This window comes from Pelobates fuscus, chromosome 4 (genome assembly GCF_036172605.1).
Source record: "Pelobates fuscus isolate aPelFus1 chromosome 4, aPelFus1.pri, whole genome shotgun sequence".
Lineage (NCBI taxonomy): Eukaryota > Metazoa > Chordata > Amphibia > Anura > Pelobatidae > Pelobates > Pelobates fuscus.
Window position 1 is genome coordinate 252,043,638 of NC_086320.1, and position 6,000 is coordinate 252,049,637.

The window sequence follows — 6,000 nt, forward strand, 5'->3', positions numbered from 1 at the left end:
GCAGGACACGTGGATATATATGTAGAAAGGCCATTAGACCTGAATTTGTGGGAGGAATAAGTCCCCTACTTAAGCTCCCAGCCCCTACTCACCTCTGATGCTCGAGTTCAAGTGTTCCTTGTTCTACTTCCGGTTTGCGTCACTTCCGGTCCGGGCGTCTGGTGTATCGGCTGCACGGCTGAATCCTCCGTGCTATCGGCGGTCCGGCTTGCTTGCTAACCGTGAGTCTTCTCATTCCGGCCCCCTCCACATCGCTCTGTGGTCTCATTGGGGGGCGGAACGCACATGTCGGGAAAAATCTTACCGGGGACCACCCACGCTCCCCTCACGCCAGCATCTAGGCGGTCACTTTCGAACACCTGTCTGGGGGGTCCTACACCCCCCCTCACCGTCTCATTAAATTTCTGGTCCAAACGTTGGTTCTTGTCCTTATATCCAGGTATAGTATTTATTTAAACTTCAGTAATTATTTGACTTCAGTTTCTGTTTTTAAGGCCTCAGACAGCCTTCACTTTCCACTTGTCACACTCTCCTATCAATTGCCCATGCCCCCCCGTAACTCATGTTGCGCTCATACGCCACGCTCAGACAGAACTACATCTGTCTCAAACCCCTTAGGTTTCTTCTACGATATCATCAATCGCTGGACCTCTCTTTCATTTTTTTATTTTTTTTTGAAATTCTTTATTTTTATTGTGCATTAAGGTTTACAACATTGCTTGTTTAACCACATCAGTCGTCACAAGCGCAGATTTCAAAAAAGAAACAGATACGTTGTATGTGAGGAACATGCATAATTTTTGTGTTATGAGCTCGCGAACAATGAGTCATCAACAAGTTGAACAAAATATGAACAATAATAATAGGTGGGTACATGCTTGAATAGTGGAATATTATCAGAACCGTGCCATTAGAGTTAGTGCTATAGGGGTGTGCTTAAGCTGTAGGGTATTTGCACACTGTAATGGGGAGGGACTACGTTGGCCTTTCATTCTGACTGAAGTTACGTGGGAGCGCATGCCGTGTCATTAGAAGGCAAATTGAGAGATATTAAAAATATATAGCAAAGTACAAAGTAAACCAAAGCAGAGCCCTCAAGAGCATGATACTCTGGATTTGATGTATGACATGTAAAGGTCAGGTCAGCTAGCCATTTCTTTAGGGGAAATATAGCAGTCTGGCTTCAGACCCGCAAGTCGGCTTAGCCGATACCGTTTGGTGACAGGCTAGCTGTTACAAGTTGAGCACCTGAGCTGTAAGGTGGAGTGTGTAGCTAAATGGCTTAACTCTAACTAGGGTATGCTATAGGCCCTGTTATTCGATGGGCTGGGAGTCATTCCAGAACCATAGGGTACAAAACAAACTGTGTACATTCAACAATTCAGTCTTAGACCAGTTATAGCTTAAAAGCTTCGCTGTAAACAGTCTATGCAATCTTCTCTGTTGTAGACGGCTACAGTTATTAAATATTGGTACCTGCCCGGTGCCGTATCGGGTTCCTCTTGGGGTGTGCGGAGCATTGCCCCTACGAGGTGACTGCCGCATAAGAGACCGGCGTGGAACCCAGAGGGATAAATGGTGCAGTCTTGCCCGGTGTCCAGGTGTGGGTAGCCGGGGTGTTATTGGCCGGTCCCTCCCGGGTGTGGGTTTCATGAGACAGTCCCAGAGTCCGCAGTAAGGCCTGGGCTTCCTGTACGTCTCGTATGATGTGTGTGGTCATTCCCTGGGATACTGCCAGCTCCCTGGACGAGCGCCAGAGGTATTCGATGTTGTGGAGTCGGAGCACCGAGGTGAACGGCTTAAATGCTCTGTGCCAGGCTAGAATCCCCCCCCCCCACCCCTTGAAATAATTTTCTCAGACGCCTCTACTAAATCCAACTCATTTTAATTCATTTCTAGAATGTCGCAAGATATGAGGGACATAATATCCACTCCTATCAAACCCGAGTCTCCAGGTGTATCTCTGGCCCCTTCTACCCCTACGTCTTTATACCAAAAATTACGACCGAACTTAGGCTTAGGGGCATCCCCTTTCCTGCTACGCTACGGCCCGAAAGGCGGAATTATACAGACTTTTGACCAACCAAGCCCCTGAGCCTAGGCCAGGCAATAGCTCTCAAAGTCAACCATCTGGCGCTGGCGCTGGCACAGCCACCCAGGACACCCTTGCGGCAATCCTGGCCAACCTGCAGACCTTAAACAGCAGGTTAAGCAAGGTGGAGAGTGCCATAGCCTCCCTAGGTAACCTTCCTGACCTCTCAGCCCTCACCCCGGCAGTACCTAAGGCACCAACACCCGTCCCTATACTCCCCCCTCCAGCTCCTGCCCCAGTTACGTCTCCTTTCGTGTCACCAACTCACTCCGTCCCAGACTCCATTAGGAAAGAAATCCTAGATGGGAAGGATGTGTGTCTGGTGTCATTGCTTATTGCCTCCCAAGACGTGCTGGAGAACACGGCTTATAACTTTGGCAATATCCCGGTGGTTCTTAAAACCAGAGACCCTAGGCTCAACAAAAAATGATTGATTCCCAATTTTGTTTTGGCCTTCGGGATATACCGTGAAGTCATCTGCTCGGTATATCCCCACAGGAGAGAGGAACTGGACCTCTATCTCCATAAAGTGGTGGATTTGGGCGTTAAGTACGGGGCTCATCTTTTTATGATTATCATAAATCGATATCAGCGAAAGCGGCGACACATCTGAAACAGTTTAACGTAAGAATTAACTGGTGTCAGATGGATACAGAACTATTCTGTCGCCACTTTGCTGGTCTCAGGCCCCCGTCCTGTGCCATATGCAATTCCTCAACTTGGCCAACTTGTGCCCTTCTATGGCTGATCCATCCACCCCCACTCCCAACCCTCAATCCACTTCCACTCAGGAAGGTGGACAGCGGGATAAACTGGGTAGGCCCATCTCCTTTTTAGGGAAAGCTCAGGTGTGCAAAAATTTCAATGCAGGTTCCTGCAGCTTCAGCGCCTGTAGATTGTTGCACATCTGCTCTATCTGCTTCAGGGCACACACTAAGACCATGTGCCCGGCCAGGTTGTCCACTAGCAAGTGACTAACCGACATTAATATCGACAACCTGGCTTTTTACTTAAAAACTCATCTAAGTAAACATCTAGTGGAGTATTTGATAACAGGATTCACCCAGGGCTTTCTCACGGGTCTCGTGGCCATTCCCTCAGGGACGCTGGAATGCCCCAATCTCCTATCAGCCTGCCTAGACCCAAAGGCCACGGATGTTCTCCTCTCCACAGAAATAGCACAAGGTTTCATGATCGCCCCCTTCACCTCCTCACCGTTTTCCTCCTGGCGCACTAACCCCATTGGCATAGCTGTACACAAATATTCAAATAAAAAGCGCATGATTATTGATTTATAGGCACCGCACTCTTCTTTTGTTCCTAGCATTAACGCACTCATCCCCGCAGACAAATTCTCACTACAATACGTAAAAATAGACGACGCTATACAAACCATTTCAACTGGTAGCAACGCTTGGCTTAGTAAAACAGACATTACCAATGCATTCAAATTACTGCCCATGCACCCATCACTTTGGCACTTGCACGGTGTTAAATGGCGAAACAGGTACTATTTTTCCACGCGACTCACTTTTGGGTCCAGAAGCAGCCCTAAACTGTTTGATATTTTCGCAGAAACTCTATGCTGGCTGCTTCTGAACATTATTAGGTGTCACACCGTCATTCATTACTTGGATGACTTCCTCATAATAGAACCAAGCGCACGCACACCCACCGATATCCTCAGCACCTCAGCACTTTTCTCCACCCTTGGGGTACCTTTGTCTCCCTCTAAAACAATTGGCCCCACTACTAAACTTACTTTCTTGGGGATAGAGCTAGACTCTGGTACCTTCCGCTCCAGCCTTCCCCCTGAAAAACTGGTCCGCCTGAGAGGGGACATAGATATGTTCCTGCAGAATGATGTATGCACCAGGAAAGAACTTCAGTCCTTATTAGGGTCCCTAAATTTTGCGATGCGCATCGTTCCGCAGGGTAGATCTTTTGTGTCCAGGCTCCTTTGTCTGCTTCACTGGGTTCCGGACGCCTGCCCAATTGCATTGGACCAGCACGCCAAAGCTGACCTACTCATGTGGGGGGAAGTTTTTGACTGAATGGAATGGTATCTCCATGTTTATTCCTCCTCTCTCCGACTCCTCACCTTGCATTTACACTGACACTGCAGCTAACACGGGTTTCACAGCTATATTTGGTAATCACTGGTTTAGGGGTCACTGGCCAGCTAAGATGGATGCCTTGCCGGGGTTTAGAGAAACTTCAGTTCCCACAATACAATTAAATTATACCTCACGGGGGTGCAGCATCACAGCCTCACAAATTTCCCTAACAACACCCCCTTTTTGTCATCATACCCCATCAAGAAAATCTTAAAGGGGATCTCTAAAGTTTCGGTTCCACTTATCACCACCAGACTTCCTATAGATGGGTGAACTTTAGATTACTTAGCAATCTCCTCGACGAATCTCCTTTTGATCCCAACACTAACCTGGTGATCAAATCTGCTATCTATTTAGCTTTTTATGGGTTCCTAAGACCTAGGGAATTTACTGTTGTTTGTCAAGGAGATACCACACACAGCCTTAAAACCTCACAACTCACTAAAGTAGACGACTATTACATTCTCACAATCCCATCTACCAAAACTAATCATTCCCTACACCCCATTATCATTCCTCTCCTTCCAACAGACAATGCTTGGTGTCCGGTTAAGGCACTAGACCACTTACGGTCAACCCATAACACGCACTTACCAGACTCACCACTCTTACAACTACAAGGGCACCCACTCACTACAGCAAAATTCACCACGCATGTTAGAACCTTATTGGGAAAATTGGGTTACAACCCAGCTTCATACTCCGGGCATTCCTTCCGCATAGGAGCCGCTTCATCAGCTTCTAGTACTAACACCCCGGTCCACATCATAAAGAGACTGGGTCGCTGGAAGTCCTCTATATATACAATACGTACATTCCACGACCAGAAAGACAACTTTGCCAAGCCTTCAGGAATTTAGTCATGCAACAAATGCAATAAAGTGTGCTTTTTTTCGAACTTCTCTTTGCCCTCTTTTATATACAGGCCCACTCGGACGTTGGTTTCGGCACACCACAACCAACTTTTATCTCAGACACTATCCATCACATATTAAATTCCGAGCACAAATATATATATATATATATATATACACACACATACACATATATATATACATAAAAAGGAGGATTCAAAGAAAACACAATTTATTGCAAGTTACAAAGCTAGACTTCTGAAAGCTTGTCAAAGCTTGTCAAAGCTCCCTCTCTGGTTGTGGTATGTAAGTATTGTAAAAAGAGGATTTCCAGCGGCCCAGTCTCTTAATGATGTGAACTGGTGTGTTTGAGCTTGATGCGGAAGATGCTGCACGTATATGGAAGGAGTGACCGGAGAAGGAAGCCGGGTTGTAGCCCAACCTTGACAGTAGAGTGATGATGTGAGATGTGAATTTAGCTGTGGTGAGTGGGCGTGCATGATTAGGAAAGTTAGTGAGGACGTTGTGTTGTACCCCTGTGAGGTACAGCTTAAAGGTATTATAGGATAATTTGAGGTGTAGGTGACAGAAGGAGTCAAAAGCCACCATGTTTTTAATGGAGAAGTCTCCTTGCAAGTGAAACTCCACATTGAACTTATTGAAAATTGTCAGTGCCCTAGTGTTAAGTGGTAGTGGTGTTGGGTGAGAGTGCGTGGTGCGTGAGTGCCTGAGCGTGACGTAGTAGCTCAGTTAGTCCATGATTAGCTTGTGAAAAAATGTGGTAACCCGGATGGTAGGTAGTGGGCCGTGGAAAGTGCCTGGAAGAATAGCTGAAAATGAGAGCAAGAAAGAGCGTCAGCAGCTGTCTTACAGATACCAGGAATGTGAATGCAGACTAGGTGAAACAGAGCGGTTGCTGCCAACCAAGTCAGCTTGC